At 45.3% G+C, this 24,489-nt stretch overlaps 1 long non-coding RNA gene across 1 annotated transcript in view; it reads right to left on the reverse strand.

Moving 5' to 3' along the window:
- Positions 1-450: 450 nt before the first annotated feature.
- LOC126195376 (uncharacterized) overlaps positions 451-24,489 on the reverse strand; it is a 2,074,073-nt gene continuing 2,050,034 nt past the window's right edge. The window contains exon 6 of the long non-coding RNA XR_007538598.1: positions 451-538. This is a non-coding gene — a long non-coding RNA (uncharacterized LOC126195376). The remainder of the gene's footprint in view (positions 539-24,489) is intronic.

A 24,489-nucleotide genomic window follows, 5' to 3' on the forward strand; every position in this document is an offset into this window, starting at 1 on the left:
TGACGTAAAAATTTTTCTTGTTGTGGTCTTCAGACTGTAGACTAGTCTCACGCAGCTACGGAAGGTTTTCTATCCTGTGCAAGCGTTTTCATCTCTGCATAGCTACTGTTATCTGCAAAGAATTTAATTTCCTTTCTGTAATCAGGGTTGGTCTCTCTTCCTCTCTCTCTCTTTCTCAACAATTTTAACCCCCCCCCCCCCTGGTCTCTCCTCCTCAGAATCACACCTATGCTTAGTTCCAAAGGTGGACCATAGCGTGATTATAAACTTGGTCTCAACTGGCTTGTAAGTGCACTCAGCTCCTCGCACACTACCATTTTTTCGTTATTTAGTTACCCCACTATGCTCTACTTTGTTTCACAATTTTACGGGAAGCGACTAATTCTTTGTTGTCTTCGGTGCCACACTACATAAAATCTATAGCAACAATTTCACATTATTTATCGACAAACCTTGTCCAGCGTCACGCCTCAAAGTATGTCGCCTGTTGGTCGCTGAGGCGAGTTACGTCCAAGTCCATGTATCCTCCATAGCATTCCTGCAACAACGCAGAAAAGGTATGTTTCGAATTACTTCATATTTAAGGACGTCTTGCTAACACTCGTATCACTATTTACAACGTAATTTGTGCAAAATCACAGTTAAATTTTACTATCAGATCAACACATTAAAAATAAAATAAAGTGTGCAAGGACTACTGACGGCGTGTGGATTACGAAAGCTACGCCGAACTTCGTGACAACATTTTAGGAGATAATATACACTCCTGGAAATCGAAATAAGAACACCGTGAATTCATTGTCCCAGGAAGGGGAAACTTTATTGACACATTCCTGGGGTCAGATACATCACATGATCACACTGACAGAACCACAGGCACATAGACACAGGCAACAGAGCATGCACAATGTCGGCACTAGTACAGTGTATATCCACCTTTCGCAGCAATGCAGGCTGCTATTCTCCCATGGAGACGATCGTAGAGATGCTGGATGTAGTCCTGTGGAACGGCTTGCCATGCCATTTCCACCTGGCGCCTCAGTTGGACCAGCGTTCGTGCCGGACGTGCAAACCGCGTGAGACGACGCTTCATCCAGTGCCAAACATGCTCAATGGGGGACAGATCCGGAGATCTTGCTGGCCAGGGTAGTTGACTAACACCTTCTAGAGCACGTTGGGTGGCACGGGATACATGCGGACGTGCATTGTCCTGTTGGAACAGCAAGTTCACTTGCCGGTCTAGGAATGGTAGAACGATGGGTTCGATGACGGTTTGGATGTACCGTGCACTATTCAGTGTCCCCTCGACGATCACCAGTGGTGTACGGCCAGTGTAGGAGATCGCTCCCCACACCATGATGCCGGGTGTTGGCCCTGTGTGCCTCGGTCGTATGCAGTCCTGATTGTGGCGCTCACCTGCACGGCGCCAAACACGCATACGACCATCATTGGCACCAAGGCAGAAGCGACTCTCATCGCTGAAGATGACACGTCTCCATTCGTCCCTCCATTCACGCCTGTCGCGACACCACTGGAGGCGGGCTGCACGATGTTGGGGCGTGAGCGGAAGACGGCCTAACGGTGTGCGGGACCGTAGCCCAACTTCATGGAGACGGTTGCGAATGGTCCTCGCCGATACCCCGGGAGCAACAGTGTCCCTAATTTGCTGGGAAGTGGCGGTGCGGTCCCCTACGGCACTGCGTAGGATCCTACGGTCTTGGCGTGCATCCGTGCGTCGCTGCGGTCCAGTCCCAGGTCGACGGGTACGTGCACCTTCCGCCGACCACTGGCGACAACATCGATGTACTGTGGAGACCTCACGCCCCACGTGTTGAGCAATTCGGCGGTACGTCCACCCGGCCTCCCGCATGCCCACTATACGCCCTCGCTCAAAGTCCGTCAACTGCACACACGGTTCACGTCCACGCTGTCGCGGCATGCTACCAGTGTTAAAGACTGCGATGGAGCTCCGTATGCCACGGCAAACTGGCTGACACTGACGGCGGCGGTGCACAAATGCTGCGCAGCTAGCGCCATTCGACGGCCAACACCGCGGTTCCTGGTGTGTCCGCTGTGCCGTGCGTGTGATCATTGCTTGTACAGCCCTCTCGCAGTGTCCGGAGCAAGTATGGTGGGTCTGACACACCGGTGACAATGTGTTCTTTTTTCCATTTCCAGGAGTGTATAATTATTTCGTAGGAGCACAGTCTCATCGAATTTGCCTGGTACTAGTAGAAAATTAAGAAAGAATGAAGCTCTAATAATTTTTTCTGGACAAATTTAGTGTGTTTTCAAAATGCTGTTTGGGGGGTATGTGACAATGAACACAAGACAGTATTATTTCCTTTACAACAAACTGGAAAACAGACTTAGTTATTCCCACTGTTCCAGCCATCACTGCTATCATTATCCAACTGAAACTTTCATTTCCTCCTCTACATTACAGGTTTGATGTGGAGTACCATAAATAAATATCTTGTAGAAGTCTTTGGTTTATTCTTTCAGGAACTGCATCAGGTTAGGAAAATCTCTTTCTTTAGCCGCCTCAATATCTGGGTTCTTGTCGTACAACTGATGTAAATCCAAAGCAGTACATTCTGCATTAATATTTCTCTTAATAATGATTTGAATGTACCACGGGCCAAACTGAGAGTAACGCAATGAGACACAAAACGTAGCATCCACATAATTGTGAGTCATCTATACCTGCTGCAGTTTGAGTGGAAATTTACGCCTTATCAAACAGAATGGTTCAAAAGCACGTTTGATGTTAACGAAATCATGATGTTTCATTATTTTCAGCTGGATTGGGTAAGTAGTGTACGGACTTCAACAGTTTTCCCGACCCAAATTTCAGACGTTCCATTAATCTTTGTCTTGCGCTTCCCTATCGGTGTGAAGTCTTTATCGTTTGGTAAACAGCTGTTTCCTTACTCTGGAACAAACATGTCATCCATTTGTAGATCTTCAAGATGTTCACTTGCCTGAACAAGAACTGAACCATAACTTTATTGTTGTTGAGCCCAGGACACCCATCACTAAGCAGAACAAACTCATCACTTATGTTTTCTAATGGAATGTTGTTTAAGTAGTTCAGAATCATGCACATGACTTCGTTAGGAGTAAACATAACTGAGTCATCTGCGAGATGGTGAGCCCAAAAACATGATACCATAATTGCCATGCGTAGTAAATGGTATTTAATTGCAAGTGCGGTAAGGGACCATTTTACCGATAATCTAATGAAATACAGTTAATGAGCCCTTGTTTCACTTTTAGAATATAGTTTCGTTTCATGCTTACAAAATCTTGTGCAGTTTTCAAGTGGACTGCCTTTTGAGCTACTAATTGGTTCTTATCAAAATCTCTTTCCTCAGCTTTTATTGCACTGTGCAATGAATTACATATGGTACATGTATCAGACACTGGGATACCCAAAATGCATGTTAAAAGATTTGTATACTGTTCAGTAGCTTAAACAGAGAAGACTCATATCGTAGTTGTGTAAAAACGCAGGATGCATACCATTTATGGTCGAATCTTGTGGCAGGTACTTTCGATTTTATCAAGCAGAGGAGAGTGTGATTGCCTTGATTAAAGGAGTTTATACGATATTCAGTCAACTAAACAATCGGCTCTGGTATCTTTTTTCGATCTGTTTTGGGAATCTCTATTATCTCTCGAACACTGCCCGTACATTACAGTACTATTTAAGTTAAAATGAACGTTCTTGATCACAGTAATACTCTTTTATTTTTATTTACCGGTTTCGGCTTATGTAAAAGCCGTCTTCAGAATGTTTGTCCCCCTCTGGCTGGTGCTGGTTCTACATAAGCCGAAGCCGGTAAATAAAAATAAAAGAATATTATTACGATCTTCACTGTTCATTTTAACTAAAATATACGAGCATCAGGTCGCTGTTCTCCATACGCTATGTGGTCTAAATTTGTACACATTACAGTAATCTTCCGGACTCTGTACAGCCTGCGCTTGATTATTCCATGAAAGCTAACGGAAACTACTTTACAAATCAGAATACCCCTAACCTTCAATTTTCAACTTGTAGGGAAATGCAGCTGCAAGATTACAACTTCCCATCTGCACTCCTGCGACGTTTGCTCTTAATGTATTGCACAGTAACCAATCTAGTAAAATGAGGACAGGGAGCCAAGAACGGGAAACCAACGAATTCTGGACTTTTCCAGCTTTTGTAGGAAAAACAAGGGACTAGCCTGATTTTTGTAGAATAGCAACATTTTCAATGGATTTTCCTTTGGATCTTTATGGCTTCTGCCGAAACTAATTGCGTCATGATATAGATATGAAGCCGGAGAAGAGCAAGTCGATATTAGCTAAAAAAACGGTTTTGAAACTTTTCCGATTTTTATAGTAAAACCCTCAATTGAAGAGACAGAGGATCTCAGGAAGGTGTGTGAGATAGTAACCCTACATTACAGGTCAATAAGGAATACATGTAGGACCTCGAGTTACAAATGACATGAAGCTAAAACCTCGTTACCAGTAACATAAAACCAAGACCTATTATTATGGATGTAATATACATTGGTTGTGATTATAAATCAAAACTACAATATTTACATAACATTAATGATACAAACAGAAACATCTAACCAATAATAGATACAGAAATAACACTTTACTTCATTATGTCAGTTACACAGACATATCACACCTACTGAATAACAAAATTGTGTGAAAATAGAAATATGAACCTGTCAGTAATGAAGTGTCATATTTCACGATTTATACATGCCATGAAACTTCAGTTCATCCATTATTAAATCATACTGTAACGTAACTGTAGGAAAACCTTGGGAGGACGACGGTTCAATCCCGCGTCCGGCCTGCCTGATTTAGGTTTTCCGTGATCTCCCTAAATCGCTCCAGGCAAATGCCGGGATGGTTTCCTTGAAAGGGCACGGCCGACTTCCTTCCCCATCCTTCCCTAACCCGATGAGACCGCTGACCTCGCTGTCTGGTCTCCTTCCCCAAAAAACCCAACCCAAGCCCAAACCTTGGTCTCGGGTTACAGTCGATAAAACATTTGGGTTACAAATAACGTTAATTTTGGTGATACGTATGCAAATGTAAAGAATACTTACAGAATGGAACAAGCTATGTAGACCTTTCAACTGCCAAAACCACAAGGTACAATGTGTATACTTAGGCCCTACGTTACAATCCCTATGACATGTTTTATAAAATAGCAGTTGATAGTAAGGAACGCCCTAAATATGTTGAATATAGCAGTATTATCTCCTGCACATATGACATAAAACACGACAGCAAAATAATGCTTTACAATTGCTAAAACCTTAATACCTGTTAAGAATTTGAAAATTACAAATGAAGGTATTAATCAGGTCACAAATGTAACTTATAAGTCACTGAACAAGGGAGAAACTTCATGTAAACGGTAGTAAGACGAAATAATGGTAATGAGACGAAGAAAGTTAATGTAGCTAGCTTAAGCACAAATAGAGTAATTTCATCAGCACCTTCTTTGCACCTTTTTGTATGTATTTTATAAACCTTTATCCTCTTTTTCTGGACATGATTTGAACCTTAAAATACTTTCACTAGAAATGAAACTTTTATTCAAAGACAATGATTACACGGAAGTCAACGTGATCCATGATGGTCCCCTGTACATTACTAAAGGCAGGATTTGGTTCTTATTAGGGTACGCGACCACCACCGACGGCATTACACGTTCTGCAACTTACTACCATGCTGGACATAAGATGGGTAAGGAGTTCTTGTGTTAGGGCGTTAGATTCCTCTACCAGCGCGGTTGACAACAGGTGAAAGGTCATTGGAGCACGTGGACGTGCTACGAATCTCACAGGTGATCGATGCGATTTAAGTCAACGGCAGGGGCATGCCAGTACATTCGCCGAATGTCCTCTCATTGCAAGATCTTTTCCATTTGCGCTGTTCCATGTGGTCGCGTATAATCACAAATGAAGTCAGAGCCGAATGCAGCCCTGAAAAGACGCACGTGAGAAAGGACGGCCGAGTCACATTAACGTTGACTGTTAAGTGTACCACGTTCAGTGACGTTGGTGTCGTTATGCCCGTTCATCCTCACACCACAACACTTGCGCCGACAAAACGATCATGTTCGACAGTGCTGGATGTACCTGTACATGGAGAGAGGTGGAAACAGGCAATGCTCCCAAAGACATTGTATAACTTTACAGGAAAGCAACCAACGTAGACAGGTGTCTAGATGCCGCTTCGCACCACCACTCAGCCCAGAGGTCCGCATCATTGTCAGGAAGAGCGAATTATCACATTTATCTTAGGAAAACATCGAGGTCAAACGGAACGCTAATAATAATGACGCAGACAAGAAGAACGAGGAAACTACTGCACTTGCATTTGCAAGTGACCTCATAGCCGGAGTCTTTAAGAAGAATAGTTTTTCTGTTAACGCAAGGTAATCGACTTCAGCCTATCTACATCGGACGTGCTTCAGGCCCTCCACATCCTGCAACTGCGGAAAAGTATTAATCAGCAACGCTAAGTGGTTACCCGTCCGTTACAAGAACGAATTGTGTTATGTGACACGATGCAGCTACATTATAGTTCAAATGGTATGCGCTGTTACATCGCACTGCGATCGTGAAACGTGACCACGGAAAATACGTTCAGGGGAAGCTGTGACAACTTGCTCTCCGCATCTAATTTTACTAACTGTTGCACAACATAGCACTCAATAAAGCCTAGCAGTGGGGAACCACAATGTTGTGTCTAGACAAGACAGCCTAGACACAATGAGAGGAAGCCGAAAGGCACGCGCTTAAACTCACGCAGGCTGGCGTGAGGTCTGAAACAGGATACGTAATGAATTCCATAAAGAAAAGTACGTAGCTTCTGGAATACTTAACTTTAATCCACATTTGTAGAACATCGCTCTTGATGATACATGCTTCACACTATTAATTAATAAAGCTATGGCGCCTTGCTAGGTCGTAGCAAATGTAGCTGAAGGCTATGCTAACTATCGTCTCGGCAAATGAGAGCGTATTTGTCAGTGAACCGTTCCTTGCAAAGTCGGCTGTACAACTGGGGCGAGTGCCAGTACGTCTCTCTAGACCTGCCGTGTGATGGCGCTCGGTCTGCAATTACTGACAGTGGCGACACGCGGGTCCGGCGTATACTAATGGACCGCGGCCGATTTAAAGGCTACCACCTAGCAAGTGTGGTGTCTGGCGGTGACACGACACACAATATGTAACATCAGAGCTCAGCTACTCCACAGCAGTCCATCAATGACGGAAAATGCGTAGGTAAAGAGGCACGTGTCAAAACTGTGGCACCACGGCGGAGACAAGTCCGTTGGCACCTCTGGGTAAATGAGATGAAATGACGACATCGCCGGCTGCATTGATGTTATGTCGCGCTTAAATACTCCATTTCTGAGACCTCAGTCTCACAAGGGAACCTCCCCATCGCACCCCCTTCAGATTTAGTTATAAGTTGGTACAGTGGATAGGCCTCGAAAAACTGAACACAGATCATTCGAGAAAACAGGAAGAAGTTGTGTGGAACAATGAAAAAAATAACCAAATTATCAAACTGAGTAGGCCATGTGCAAAATACGCAACATCAAGGACAAAGTGAGCTTAGGAGCGCCGTGGTCCCGTGGTTAGCGTGAGCAGCTGCAGAACTAGAGGTCATTCGTTCAAGTCTTCCCTCGAGTGAAGAGTTTATTTTTTTATTTTCATACAATTATTATCTGTCCGTCCGATGCGAGGTAACTACGCCGTAGCATGAGGATGCTACACCTAAACAAACATCGAAACACGCGACGTCAGTCGACAACAGCGCACGGAAGAGAGAGTATTCCTGCTAACGAGGCTCCCTGGCTGGCAGTTGACTGTTCGCTACTTTGGACGGGAGTGCATTAAATGCGTGAGATGTATTCCGTGGGCAATATGAATCCAGCAAATATAGCTCGCGACTTCAATAACAAGGTCAATGAATATTTTCCGAACTGTAAGTTTGCGGTGCGGTCGCAAAACATAGACACTAAACTTATTACAGTGAACAGAGACGTCAATCAACGAACGGACAGATCATAACTTTGCGAAAATAAAGGAAGAAAATCTTCAGCCGAGGGAAGATTTGAACCAAGGACCTCTCGCTCCGCAGATGCTCACGCTAACCACGGGACCACGGCGCTCCGGAGCTCATCGCCTCCTTGTTGTTGGTTATCTTGCCCATGGACTACTCAGTTTGATAATTTGGTTATGTTTTTCATAGTTCCACACAACTTCTTCCTGTTTTCTCGAATGCTCTGTGTTCAGTTTTTCAAGGCCTATCCACTGTGCCAACTTATAGCTAAATCTGAGGGGGCTGCGATTGGGAGGTTCCCTTGTCAGTGTCTGGTCGTCCCATCTGTATCTCTGTAGTATAACGTGAATGGCGAATCATGATATGAGGCTTTCCGCCTGAGTGTAAACTTCGCTTCCGAGACCGCCAGCTGCATTGGGACTTCGCCGCTGGAAACCGCCACTGTTGTTTAGTCTTTTCCATAACTGATTCACGATCCGGACGAGCCAGGGATTTACCCTGTTGGAGGGCCATAACAAGTTACTGCCGTCAACCTTATGGCTAAGGGCCATGAGTACCGCCTCCCTGGCTGTACGTGGTACCACCTATCTTCTGATTTCGGCCCAGGGCTATCACATCCGTCGCATGTGATATGGTGTTGGCACATGTACAAGCACACATCTGCCTTCGAGAGCAGTGATATGGACAGCACGAATTTCCGGCGGGCTACGGTTAGTTCGCGCCTGTTCCGGCTACCTGCACACCATCACTGCTGGATCCTGATCTACGCAACACCAGGGTGCTGCCTCCACATTCCCTATCGCTGTTGAGTGAGCGACGCAGCGCGGCTTCCGCAGTGGCGGAGAAGACAATATGTACCGTAAAATCACTAATAATAAACAAGTCTGAGACAGTGGTTTCTAGATGGCATCTTGGGGCTTCACCAGCTCCCAAGCGCTGCCTCCTGCAACTATACCGCCACCACACACACAAGTTCAGCCTTCACGCCTGATAAAATTCGTGACTTAAGGAGTGACCACTACATAACACTGAGAACGAGAACGGTGTGATAGTGGCAACAGAGAAAACCATGGAAGGTGCAAACAAATGTGGACAAGCAAAAGTTAAGTAAATCAGTGGTGCGCAAATTACAAAATCAGCGATTACGATGCTTAATGGAGCATGTTACAAACACAACCCATAAATATTTCATTGATGATATAGACAATGTGTTATTAGACAGCAGTTTCCGCGCTATTATGAACAATGCATCCAAATACCACCTTTGTAAAAATTCCACAGTTTTTGTCAAATAGAACTACAATTCAAGAACAGAAAAGAAACAGCAAAATCTGTTCCATCCATAGGATTATACTTCAATAGTGTTCCCGGTCCAAGGAGTCACTGTGTTTGGATGTAAGTGCATACTTTCAAGGGAACCTCCCCATCGCACCCCCTCAGATTTAGATATAAGTTGGCACACTGGATAGGCCTTGAAAAACTGAACACAGATCAATCGAGAAAACAGGAAGTTGTGTGGAACTATGAAAAAATAAGCAAAATATACGAACTGAGTAGTCCATGCGTAACATAGGCAACATCAAGGCTGACGTTAGCTCAGCAGCGCAGTGGTCCCGTGGTTAGCGTGAGCAGCTGCGGAACGAGAGGTCCTTGGTTCAAATCTTCTCTTCATTCAAGATTTTAATTTCTTTATTTTCGCAAAGTTATGATCTGTCCGTTCGTTCATTAACGTCTCTGTTCACTGTAATAAGTTTAGTGTCTCTGTTTTGCGACCGCAACGGTAAACCGGGCGATTAGTAAACGAAAGGACGTGGCTCTCCAATGGGAACCGAAAACATTTGATCGCAAGGTCATAGGTCAACCGATTCCTCCACAGGAAAACGTGTCTGATATATTCTATACGACACTGGAGACGGCATGTGCGTCACATGACAGGAATATGTTGTCGACCCACCTAACTTGTACACTTGGCGAATGGGTAAAAAGATTCTTCTACCTTACCCAATTTCGGTTTCCTTGTGGATGTGATAATGACTCCCAAAAAAGTGATGAAAACATAAGAGTTTGTCACATGAACTGAAAAAAATTAAATTTTTCCCTAGAGGGAAGACTTGAACCAAGAAACTCTCGCTCTGCAGCTGCTCACGCTAACCACGGAACCACGGCGCTCCTAATTCTGAATTAGCCTTGATGTTGCCTATCTTGCTCATGGGCTACTCAGTTTGTATATTTTGGCTATTTTTTCGTAGTTCCACACAACTTCTTCCTGTTCTCTCGATTGATCTGTGTTCAGTTTCTCAAGGCCGATCCACTGTGCCAACTTATAACTAAATCTGAGGCGGGTGCGATGGGGAGGTTCCCTTGTTAGAGGAATAGCACACTACATCAGAATTTTTACGGAAAATGAAGTATGAAAATTAAAGCGGCCAGTAGTTTGTTCAGATGAATTGTTGATACACTATTCCTTGAATAAATTTTGCAAAGTGGCACTATACTGATAAGCAACAGTGGTGATCAGTCTTACATTGTTGTGAATGCTAAGTTTACTTTCGTGTGTTCTTCTACTGCATGCTTAAAACAGAAAATCTTCAAGCCATCTCGTGGCAATACAGAGAAATAAATTAAATTATTCAGAGACGATAAAAACCGAAATTTTGACATTAATTAAAGAACAGCAACCTTTCCTTTTTATATCACTGAAAGGTTTTGCGGTAAAATGGTTCCCTTCTCGATTTCGCCGTAACATCTAGACTTAAACCCTGACCAGAAAGTCCGGATACCTGCAAAGAATAAGATCCATAGTCCTAATGCGGCAATCATGTATCTCTTTAACCCGGAAAAATAACAGCTGAAATTTTTGCTGTTAATAAATTAGCTGTTTCAAGTCTTACGACATAAACTGTTACTTCGGAGAATTGGGCATCTATTTCTCTGTGTTTTATTCGATTTGCTTCTAAGCTGGCCTCAAAAGGCTCAGTGGACCTCCTTCTAGAACTTTTCACCAGGGAAAAAATTAAAGTTGTCATTAGAAATCGACCACACGATTTTGCGTATCTTGCTTCCAAAGGGACGATAATAAACTTCTCTGTACTGTTCCAGCCTTAGTATATGAAGGTCATATTTCAATAGTGGTACAAGTCCATTACCAGCACTTTTCTGACTATAATGCTTCTGAAATTAATGAGCCAAACAAACAGAAAGAAAGGTTTATCTCTAGCAAGAAGCCATATGCTTCAATATTTCTGGTATCTCAACTGCAGATTTTTCAGCGTCTATTTAACTTTAGGACTCTGTATCTCAATATGAACAAAATGGACTTGTACCACTATTGAAATAAGTCCTTCTTATCTACTGCAGAAGCGAGCTTGCTTATCATGTTGTGATATTAAGTTTCAATATACTTGCGTTAGAGAACTACAAATCTTTTTATTACGCCAAAAGTGCGTGATGACTACTGGAGGGAGATTCTTTGACGGACGAGGAAATTGAAAATATAACAAAATCTGTCTGCATAGATTCGAAAAGTCATACACGAATGAGACAGCAGACGATGAATCGACATACCCAACTATGGAAAGTAGCGACATCACTGGGGAAGGTAGTTTCAGGGATACTGTCAGCGGAGTCTCCTGGTCAGCCATGTTACTCCGCACGCCCTGTTTCTGCTCTGGTTCTAAATGGGCACTTCATTAAGTGGCACATACTGACGAATAGTGTGTCATAGGGCTCCACTTGCGAAGGTACTTGAGTGTACGCTCTTCTGACATTTCTCCCAACCCATGACCCCTGCTTTTCGGAAGGGCATCCGGCCAGCCCTTAAATTAACCCTGCCAAATATGACCGTAACAATGTCGACCCTGCGAAGCCGTTGGACAAAAGCACAAGGAAATAAGTCTTGTCCCCTGCTTTTCGAGCGTTAACTCGGCCGTGGTGACAATCTGGAAGATGACCGTTTCGCCATGCCAAGTAATACACATCCGCGAAACTGGAAGAACAGTAAGAGAACGCGTTATAAAACATGTTTAAGGCAAGAAGTAAACTCGAAGGTATTGTAACACCACGCATAATGTGACTAGATTATAGTTTTTTTGAACATATACATGCTAACCAGAGAATGTAAAATATGCAAAGTCTACGAAGCAGTCGAAACATCGAATAATGACCACAGAAGATAAGACGAACAAAGTTTAATGCAGGAATACTATTTCTGCATCACAAACATTTTGATAAATGCACAATATTTCATTTCCTTTCTTTTATAATGCATTGAATCATAGGCTTTACATAAATTTACATATGTATCCCCACCATTACTATAAAGTCGAATTTTATATTGCTGAAAGATCTCGCAACAACAAGGAAGTGAATGGTTTCAATACTAAGTACATGAATCTCATGCCAAAACATTGTTAGCAAATATCACTCTAAATTTTCGTATCTTCTGCAGTTCATCGTTTAATGCAGCGAGTCTGTATCTGAATTTCAAGAGCTCTAGCTTTCCCTCGATCATTATATTGTGAACAAACTGGCCAGATAATCATACTGTGTTTAAGGATTGCAAATCGCCTTACAGCTGCCCGTAGTAACTGTTCTATGCGAACGTGCTGTACCGCCGTTCTTACAATGACATCAAGGCTTCCTTGAAGCCTCTGCCATACTTCGTTGGCTGTGCAAAATGTAAAGCTGTGTGTTGAGGTGTTTTCCTTGTTACATTTATACAGTTAAGTGAACAGTATGTAGCTTATTATGTACTGAAATAGTTTGCCTGACAACTTTTTATCACGTTGATCTGGTATTTGTTGTTAATTGACGGTTATTAACATTTTTCAAGGCGTCAGGCCAGTTAAAAAAAATTATACTTGTTCGGGGTTCTGAGGGTGTTTGGAGATGTTGGTTTTGTAAAGTAGTCATACCATTTCCTTGCTGTACGCATTCTATTGCTCCGACGTACGTAGTTACTCTACATTCCTGCCGTTCTCAAGATGCTAGGTTTTGGGCGGATTTTTCCAGCGTCAGGCGTAAAAGAGTTTGTAAGGATAGCCATCAAATTTGGAAAGTTTACTTTTGTTCTTTCAATAACACTGTGTAGTACCAAAGCCTTCCACTGTTTCCTCTAAATCACTCAAGCCGATTCCTGTTTTCTCGCAAGGTAACGTTAAAGTCTTGTATTTTACTTTGAAATATTCGAGAGCTGACATGATACTCTCAACTATTCGTATTTTTGACGATACTGGCAGTATGGACGCGACTTACAAAACCCAGGATACGATGCAGTCTTTTACCAGTTTTGAATTTTGATGCATTTCAGACTACTCATTGAGACCTCTTCGACGCTGGCTCAAACTTTGTGCAACACTGAACGCCAATTGCAGGCCGGCATCTTTAATGGATCTGAGACGTGGTCGATCTCTAGACTTTGGATCTTTATCGCTACAAGGATCCACTGTCTAACCGTACACCAAGACCAAGGTTCATTATTCGAGATTTATTATGGTTGATAATGGCTCCAGTAGGATTCTATGGCTATCAAGAGTGCTTCTGACAGATACTATCTGATCCTGTGCTGAAATAAATACGCTTAAATCCTCGGTGAATGACCCGCACACAAAATGTTTCCATAATAACGCCAAAGCGGGGATCGCCCTGTTCATTTCCCTCAATAATAGCACCCCTGCGTCTGCGTTAAAGAGCCACTGGTAGTGGACAACCCTGTGTCATTGATCGCTTAATGCCAACGGCTCCCGTTATTTTCCCGTTGTCATTATATTTGATTTTGTATCATTCAACAAGAGTTTGATGATCTGTCTGAATTTGTTACTAATTCCAAAAGCCTCCACAGTTTTGAACAGGCAGATCCTGTCAAATACTTTAGAGAAGTCAACAGAATGAGGTTTATAATCAGCAGTTGTTCGTTATTGCTATTATTTTACGGAAGACGCTGAATGTGTATCTGACATTGCTTCCGGGTACTGAGAAGGTATAGTGTTCCCCTATCATTTTTTTCATTACCTGCCTTAGTATGAAATTAATAGCTCCGAACATAATTTTGTACCCTGCTTGCATCAAAGTTATCTCCTCTAGGATACTATGCTTCTTGATGGATATTTCTTCAGGACTAAAACTAATAGTCCTTCCAGGAAACTTGCAGGGAGTTGTCAGATGTTCCAAGCATTCTTAAATACGTCAGTAACTTCGTCTTTTTAAATGCCACAATAAGGATGACAGAATTCTGCTGGTAATCCATCTCAACCCGGCGATTTTCGGCAGCATGTTGTACTCGTATACCATTATCTGGCATTGCTATGTATAACGCAGAGTGTCCTCCATTCTCACTAGACCTCATTGTTATCGTACAGTAATGCTACCCATTATCGTAACAGGTCCATGTAAGTGACTCAATAAGACTGTGCAGCTTTGTCATCATATAAGGAAACTATATGCGCAGATTGTTATCGTTGGGGCAACCACATCTAGGACTGAGTGACGCTGTCTCAGCTGAGAGTTGGGTGAACAGTAGAAGCCTTTTCAAACCAACGGCAAAGTACACAAAACAGCGATTACAACAGCAAATCAGCAGAGATAGGCATGGAACATTCCGGCAGGTTAACACTGTATGCCAGTTCGCGAACTCTCCCATTCTCAGGGAATACGCGCAGAACTGAAGATGTGATAACGGATCATGAGCCGTGTTTGGATAGCTCAGTCAGACATTGCCTGCGAAAGGCAACGTTTTGGGTTCGAGTCCCAGTCCGTCAAATAACGTGCCAAGAAATTTCTAAACAGTGCACGTTCTACTGCAAAGAGGGAGATTCATTCTAGAGTTCCTCGTGGTCCGATGGTCATCCGGCGAGGAGGAGATAGGTCACTGGACATCTGGCAGATAAGCGTCCGAATGGAAGAGATCCGATATGGTTACACACGATGCACACCAAAGACGCAAAAGGTGCATCAGTATTGGGAAAGTTGAACGCTGATACTAAATTCATTTTGACATCCAAAAAACCCTTACGGACTCTGGCACTTCAATGTATTCTTTCCTCACCTTCTACCCCTATACACGGTCTCATAAAAATTACCCGGCGACCCCTACAGCATGTCTAATTGAGCACTAGATCTCACGGGAGGTAGATCCGGCAGTTTAAAAAGGAGGTGAATGTATTGTGTTGCCAGTAAAAACACTAAAACCGCAGAAAGGGCCAGACGGGAAAATTCAGGTGACTTCGAATGTAGACTAGGCATTGGATATTGCCTAAGTAACAAGTCCATCCGCGACATTTCAGCCCTTCTAAAGTTGCCCAAGTCGACTATTCTAACTAGCAGTGGAAACGCACACATCCATGCCAGAGGCAGGATTCGAACCTGCGATCGTAGCAGCAGCGCGGTTCCGGACTGAAGCGCCTTGAACCGCTCGGCCACAGCGGCTGGCAAATCAGCAGAAAGACTCACTCGTGAGTTCCAAACTGCTCCCAGGAGTCCAGTTAGTGCAATGACTGTGTGTATGTGGCGGAAAAGAGTAGGTTTCGATGGTCGAGCGTAGTCCACACATTTCTGTCGTCAGTTCTACGCTACAGTTGAGGTGGTGTAAGGCGCCGCGGCACTGTACACTTGATGACTGAAAACGAGTGATTTGGAATGCTGAACCACGCTATACCCTCTGGCCGTCCAATGAAAGGGTTTCGTTTGGCAAATGTTTCCTGTTATCATGTGTGGCGCCAACAGCGAAGTTCGGAGCAGGTGGTGTTACGGTTTAGGTGCATTTTACGCTGTCGGTGTGTGGGAAAACGTTAAATGTGGAAGGACATTAACACTGTAGAGTAGAGTAATTGTTCGGAGACGATGGTAGTTCGCGTCAGTATGACAATGCACCTTTCATAAAGCAGCATCTTCGAGGCAATCGTTTGTAGACAATAACTTTCCTAAACTGGGTTGCTCTGGGCAGTCACGATCTCAACCTACGGAGCCACTTTGGCGTGAGTTAAAATGTCCAATACCCTCCAGAACCAAGCGTCTAGTATCATTACCTTCTCAGGTTTCAGCTGTTGAGAATGTATGGGCTGCCATTCCTTCACAGACAACCTCGCTGTGTGTTTCCCCAGGGCCGGCCGCGGTGGTCTAGCGGTTCTGGCGCTGCAGTCCGGAACCGCGGGACTGCTACGGTCGCAGGTTCGAATCCTTCCTCGGGCATTGGTGTGTGTGATGTCCTTAGGTTAGTTAGGTTTAAGTAGTTCTAAGTTCTCGAGGACTTATGACCTAAGATGTTGAGTCCCATAGTGCTCAGAGCCATTTTTTTTGTGTCCCCAGCAGAGTCCCAGCAATGATAAAGGAAAGGGAGGACGCACAACATATTGATGTCCACTTACAGATGTCGGCATACCTTTGAACAGAAATTGTATTTCTGTTAATACAATAACGACAGAAACACAAAAATAAATAAAAAACTAGTGGCGATTAAGACTCGCGCTATGAGGGTCCGTGCAAACTTAATTATGTACATAGACAATTCATTCAGCCCAAGAGTCCATAATCTCGACGATTTTTGCTTGTAAATGTAAATGTCGTGTGACTAGAGCCTTCCGTCGGGTACACCGTTCGCCGGGCGCAAGTCTTTCGATCTGACGCCATTTCGACGACTTGCACGTCGGTGGGGATGAAATTGTGATGATTAGGACAACACAACACTCAGTCCCTGAACGGAGAAAAGCTCCGACCCAGCCGGGAATCGAACCCGGACCCTTAGGATTGACATTCTGTCGCGCTGACCACTCAGCTTCCGGGGGCGGACTTTGTTTCTTATCGACGTTGATACTGGCAAGAAACCGGTTCCGGGAAAGTTTTAGTTTAAAGTTTGACGTCGATGACAAATGACAGAAGTCAAATAGTTAAAAAGTGACAGTTTGTATGCGTAGAATTGCATCGTTGACTATCGATAGTCGCCTGTCCGCCGAGCGCATAACAATAATGGGCAGTAGTGGCGTAGCTTTCGTGGAGCGAGGGTGAAGTGATGTGTTGATGCCGTGGCTGCAGCACGTATCTTCCAAGTTATGGTAAATTAATTGAAAATGTTTGCCACACAAGTTTTGCGTTTAACTTCAGTGTTCACGACGCAGTATCAATGTTTATCCAAAAGGTGATGCTTCTTGGTTTCGTGGGTCGTGTCGGGAGAACAACAATCAATCGCGTCGCGACGGTTACGGAAAAAAGAATGTGAACTGGTTCAAAATGGCTCTGAGCACTATGGGACTTAACTACTGTGGTCATCAGTCCCCTAGAACTTACAACTACTTAAACCTAACTAACCTAAGGATATCACACACATCCATGCCCGAGGCAGGATTCGACCCTGAGACCGTAGCAGTCGCGCGGTTCCGGACTGCGCGCCTAGAACCGCTAGACCACCGCGGCCGGCGAATGTGAACTGGTATCATCCTAATTGCAAGTACTACACATATACACTCCTGGAAATTGAAATAAGAACACCGTGAATTCAAAAATGGCTCTGAGCACTATGGGACTAAACATCTATGGCCATCAGTCCCCTAGAACTTAGAACTACTTAAACCTAACTAAGCTAAGGACATCACACAACACCCAGCCATCACGAGGCAGAGAAAATCCCTGACCCCGCCGGGAATCGAACCCGGGAACCCGAGCGTGGGAAGCGAGAACGCTGCCGCACGACCACGAGATGCGGGCACCGTGAATTCATTGTCCCAGGAAGGGGAAACTTTATTGACACATTCCTGGGGTCAGATACATCACATGATCACACTGACAGAACCACAGGCACATAGACACAGGCAACAGAGCATGCACAATGTCGGCACTAGTACAGTGTATATCCACCTTTCGCAGCAATGCAGGCTGCTATTCTCCCATGGAGACGATCGTAGAGATGCTGGATGTAGTCCTGTGGAACGGCTTGCCATGCCATTTCCACCTGGCGCCTCAGTTGGACCAGCGTTCGTGCTGGACGTGCAGACCGCGTGAGACGACGCTTCATCCAGTCCCAAACATGCTCAATGGGGGACAGATCCGGAGATCTTGCTGGCCAGGGTAGTTGACTTACACCTTCTAGAGCACGTTGGGTGGCACGGGATACATGCGGACGTGCATTGTCCTGTTGGAACAGCAAGTTCCCTTGCCGGTCTAGGAATGGTAGAACGATGGGTTCGATGACGGTTTGGATGTACCGTGCACTATTCAGTGTCCCCTCGACGATCACCAGTGGTGTACGGCCAGTGTAGGAGATCGCTCCCCACACCATGATGCCGGGTGTTGGCCCTGTGTGCCTCGGTCGTATGCAGTCCTGATTGTGGCGCTCACCTGCACGGCGCCAAACACGCATACGACCATCATTGGCACCAAGGCAGAAGCGACTCTCATCGCTGAAGACGACACGTCTCCATTCGTCCCTCCACTCACGCCTGTCGCGACACCACTGGAGGCGGGCTGCACGATGTTGGGGCGTGAGCGGAAGACGGCCTAACGGTGTGCGGGACCGTAGCCCAGCTTCATAGAGACGGTTGCGAATGGTCCTCGCCGATACCCCAAGAGCAACAGTGTTCCTAATTTGCTGGGAAGTGGCGGTGCGGTCCCCTACGGCACTGCGTAGGATCCTACGGTCTTGGCGTGCATCCGTGCGTCGCTGCGGTCCGGTCTCAGGTCGACGGGCACGTGGACCTTCCGCCGACCACTGGCGACAACATCGATGTACTGTGGAGACCTCACGCCCCACGTGTTGAGCAATTCGGCGGTACGTCCACCCGGCCTCCCGCATGCCCACTATACGCCCTCGCTCAAAGTCCGTCAACTGCACATACGGTTCACGTCCATGCTGTCGCGGCATGCTACCAGTGTTAAAGGCTTGCGATGGAGCTCCGTATGCCACGGCAAACTGGCTGACACTGACGGCGGCGGTGCACAAATGCTGCGCAGCTAGCGCCATTCGACGGCCAACACCGCGGTTCCTGGTGTGTCCGCTGTGCCGTGCGTGTGATCATTGCTTGTACAGCCCTCTCGCAGTGTCCGGAGCAAGTATGGTGGGTCTGACACACCGGTGTCAATGTGTTCTTTTTTCCATTTCCAGGAGTGTAGTTTTGACTGGCTGAATATCACGTGCCCTGGTACTTTCTCGTTCGTACATCGTACCAGAAATTTTACGGAGCATCCGCGTCGCGATTCGGTCACCGCACGCTCGTGTTATAAGCTATCCAATTGTTTAGTACTATTGGAAGAACTGTGCCAATCGTAAACTGATAAAACATCCGTTGAACAGTGATAATTTTGTGTTATATGCACCGTGTTTTTGCATTGGACGCCATCATTTAGACAGCAGCCTTATACGTCACAACGGAGTACAAATTCTGAGCTCGTCCATCGTGGAACAATTTTAATTGTGAATAGTGCAGCGCCACACTGTGCGAGTGTTTAACAGAGTACATTGAGCTTTACCAGATCAACTTGCTATTTTTGGTCTGAGTGGCTCCCCTCCCTGCTAGACAGTAATTATTACAGGACACATCATAGCAGGCAATGCAGATAGCAGCAGATCACCCGCCGCGGGAAGGACCAAGGTTCGTGGGTTTAGGCACACGGACCGTTAAATATCCAGCCCCGTCGCTGTGTCTAGGGAGTGTTGTACAGTCTCGAGTGTTAAAGGCTAGCTTTTATAGTACTGCAAACCGGTCCCCCTATCCGCTCTGGCGTGTTTCAAGTCTTCTTAATTTCCCCTTTACATGCACTGTGAAAACATAATCTAAATGGTTCAAGCCGGCCGCGGTGGTCCAGCGGTTCTGGCGCTGCAGTCCGGAACCGCGGGACTGCTACGGTCGCAGGTTCGAATCCTGCCTCGGGCATGGGTGTGTGTGATGTCCTTAGGTTAGGTTTAAGTAGTTCTAAGTTCTAGGGGACTTATGACCTAAGATGTTGAGTCCCATAGTGCTCAGAGCCATTTGAACCATTTTATTCAGAGACAGAAATAACATTTTTTTAATTTTATTTATTTATTTATTTATTTATTTATTTATTTATTTTTTTTTTTTTTTGCCGGTATGAGATTTCGGGCTGAGAAGCTTGCCGCTCCCTTTTAACACGGCCGTAGTCACGACCGCTCACAACAACCTCTCAAAGGCTACACTGGTGCAAATCTGCAACGCACCAGATTACTTTAAACTAAAAATTTTGACAACTCACACAAACACAAACTATGCACCCCGTAGGAGGGATGGAAATGCTACACAACACTCACATTTAAAATAATTACTTGCCACCGGAAGTCCCACTTTTTTTTAAAAGAAAACTCTTACGGTGGAAGAGTGGCAACTTCATATACTAAAATGACTATTTAAATAAAAACCCATGAAATGGAGTCTTACATAAAATGTACCAACATGCTCTACATTACACATATACCGATTCTCAATATGATAAGCAAGAAAAAACATATTTCAGTAAAGCAGTAAATTCGTTAACACCGAATCCGACAAACATGACAGAGGCAGCTGTTAACGCACGGCAGACCGACAGACAGACAGGCAGTCACTGACTGCCTAACAAATGAGGACGAGAGACTGACCAAGAAAGCAAGTAGAATTTAACAAGTAAATGAGACAACATATCACGAACCACTTAACTTCTAATAAACTGCGATATCTGGTGAGGACACGGCGCAGCACTCCCAAAACGCTCTCCCGAACCGTCCGCTGCCAGCCGCTTCAACGGACGCAGAAGGCGCGCCGATATCCCGTCTCACCGCGTCGCAGCTCGCGCCGGCCAAACCGATGTCGTGGGTTGGCTCCTGTTGCTCTCGTGTCGGCCGCGAAGCCACTACCCCCTCGCTATACGGCACGGCCCACTGGACTGACGTGGCGACCTCACATGCGCCGACGCTCAAGACGGACAAGTGATCTTGTGTCCCAGTGCGCGACCGACCAACCGATCGATCCAACAGCCAATGAGCATTGCCTCAACCAACTCGAGCAGACTGGCGGCGTAACACTTACTAGCACTCCGAACGACAGACACTGACTGCCCCACACTGACCCGGCTGACCATCTGCCCAGATTCCCCCGCCTAGGGAGCTCATAGCGCCACTTAAATGAGCGTGAACAGGCTACCTTTACCCTTTCCCACCAGAGGAAGACACCAAAGCTGCGACTGCCACAGCGGCGCCACCGCCAGAAACGGAGGGCGACTGCTTCACACATAGCGCTGCGGCGCGCTCTTGAAAACAGCAATTTCTTACCCCGGCTCAACTTATAGGTTTTCATGAATGAGTTTACGATTATCAAAACATGTGCCTTGAATTAAACCAACACGGGACCACACACCTTGGTAAGTGTCATAAAGTTCAAATTGATACGTCCACTCGTTCTTGAGGAAAAGAGTTTTTGTCAGACAGACAGATAGATGGATCAACAAAAAAGTGACCCTTTAAGGATTCCGTTTCCATCAATTGAGGTAAGGAACCCTAAAACCGAAATAATTGATCCAAGACCTAAGAATGAAGACTGAAGTCCTTGATGCTCTTATTCGGGAGGACGACAGTTCAATCCCGCGTCCGGCCATCCTGATTTAGGTTTTCCGTGATTTCCCTAAATTACTCCAGGCAAATGCCGGGATGGTTCCTCTGAAAGGGCACGGCCGACTTCCTTCCCCTTCCTTCCCTAATCCGGTAAGACCGATGACCTCGCTGTCTGGTCTCCAACCCCAAACAACCCCCAACCCCCTTGATGCTCTTACTGTGCAATACACATTAAACGTCGGTATAATGTAACGATGCTGATCGTCCAGGAGCCGCCATGTTCGGACGCAAATTCTGCACAGAGACTGAGGTGTGTGTACTGTAAGACCTTCGGTACACACACCATCAGATTAGTTGACTTGTCGCTCTAACGAAGTAGGCGAGTGTCAGCAATATGTCTCGTGGTCTTATCGTGGCGTGTTTATCTTCTGCCATTAGGTCAGACGATAGAAATGCCACTTGCACGCTTAGAGTAGCAGATTGACGGTGACCAATTTTAAACAGAACTTGATTAATTTTCACACACATTTATTAAAATAATAACAAGCATAAAAATAACTTAACTTGGTTCTGGATGCTATTTACAATTGAGAATCTGAAGTTCCTTTGGTCTCGGTACGTTAATCTTATTCTCTCATATCTCTGATACTTGACAAAAGTGTCTATACATTTATCTTCATGGCTATGTACAGGAATATGATAATCTTATTAGGCGCAGAATGAAACTTGACTATAGACTGGTACAGACTAATGCAGACTGTTACAGACTGGTGCAGACAACTGCAGACTAATGCAGACTGACTAATCTGAGGTCTGTACACTCGTTATAATACCTCGAGCGTTCAGGTATCACTGCGCGAGTGTGATCCGCGAGGAGAAAAGGTTCTACGTTAGCAGCAATCTCATTGGCTGCGTTACATATTAATACGCGGATCGGCGGAAGCAGAGTTTGGTCCGTCTCTAAGACAGCGCCATCTAGTAGTGCGGAGACGGACGAGCGCTGCGCCTGCGCTGTTGTGCTTAGCGGGGCGCGTTCTAGTGGGAAAGCTGTGTACGCGCTTACTACGCGGAACTATGTACACAACAGAGACACAATGTGACGAAGAGCTGCGTGTGCGTTCATTGTTGTTAAGTCGTTAGGGTAATAGCTATTACTGCAGGCTGACAGAGCAGTACTATTAGCAATCCAGTTTTAGCGCTTGCCGTATCCGTTTACGAGCTGTTACGACGATGCTTAAACTCGTGCCTTGATAGTCAGCGAAAGCACATTTCGCGTTAATTAATATTTTAACCCCCGCTCGTCGCAGCAGGGGACAAGAAAATGGAGCTATGGCTATGGGGACAGAGAGGGAGGTTGGGGGTGTTTGGGGGGAGGGGGGGAGGAGAGAAGAGGGTGAAAACAAAAGACCGCCTCTCGTCTGGCGCAGCGAGTCACAGCCTGTTTGTCAGCAATTTATTCGGCCAACAGCGGGCCGTTGGCCGGGCGGACAGCGAGCCCAAAAACTGCCAGATTACGCGCGCGCCGGTGTAATTCGGCAGTTACATTCATCCGGGCGGCCACGGCCGGAGCGTTCTCCATTGTAAATGAAGTGGGCCCGGCTCGGCTCGGCCACGGCCGCGGCGTGGCTGTTTTTGCGGCTGCTGCGACGCCGGCCGGCCTCCCTGGAGCTCATGTAAATGCAGCCGGCCGGAAGGCGCTCCGCCGCCAGACAGTTAAACGCTGCCGGGAGGTTGCCAGACGCCGTTCTTACTGGCCGCTGCGGCCGCGGCTTGCATCTTTTATACCTCCTGTGGGCACGCAATCTTCGCGGCTAAATTAATATTCACACACCAGCAAGCTCTGCAAGAGTCCCCAGCGTCCCAGGGCTTTTACAATAGGCGAAAAACGTACTGTAATGTGAGGAAGGTACGAGGAACTGAGTAAAATATTGACCCATTCCTTTCGGAATAAGCACAAGAGATGGGTCCACTCATTACAATATACAAAATACAGGGTGCGAAAGGCAATTTACAATTTGTACAGAAACCAGATGGCAGTTATAAGAGTCGAGGGGCACGAAAGGGAAGCAGTGGTTGGGAAGGGAGTGAAACAGGGTTCTAGCCTCTCCCCGATGTTATTCAATCTGTATATTGAGCAAGCAGTGAAGGAAACAAAAGAAAATTTCGGAGTAGGTATTAAAATACATGGAGAAGAAATAAAAACCCTGAGGTTCGCCGATGACATTGTAATTCTGTCACAGACATCAAAGGACTTGGAAGAGCAGATGAACGGAATGGACAGTGTCTTAAAAGGAGGATATAAGATGAACATCAAGAACAGCAAAACGAGGATAATGGAATGTAGTCGAATTAAGTCTGGTGATGCTGAGGGAATTAGGTTAGGAAATAAGACGCTTAAAGTAGTAAAGGAGTTTTGCTATTTGGGGAGCAAAATAACTGATGATGGTCGAAGTAGAGAGGATATCAAATGTAGACTGGCAATGGCAAGGAAAGCGTTTCTGAAGAAGATAAATTTATTAACATCGAGTATACATTTAAGTGTCAGGAAGTAGTTTCTGAAAGTATTTGCATGGAGTGTAGCCATGTATGGAAGTGAAACATGGACGATAAATAGTTTGGACAAGAAGAGAATAGAAGCTTCCGAAATGTGGTGTTACAGAAGAATGCTATAGATTAGATGGGTAGATCACATAACTAATGAGGAAGTATTGAATAGAATTGGGGAGAAGAGGAGTTTGTGGCACAACTTGACAAGAAGAAGGGACCTGTTGGTAGGACATGTTCTGAGGCATCAGGGGATCACAAATTTAGCATTGGAGGGCAGCGTGGAGGATAAAAATCGTAAGGGAGACCAAGAGATGAAT

This window comes from Schistocerca nitens, chromosome 7 (genome assembly GCF_023898315.1).
Source record: "Schistocerca nitens isolate TAMUIC-IGC-003100 chromosome 7, iqSchNite1.1, whole genome shotgun sequence".
NCBI lineage: Eukaryota > Metazoa > Arthropoda > Insecta > Orthoptera > Acrididae > Schistocerca > Schistocerca nitens.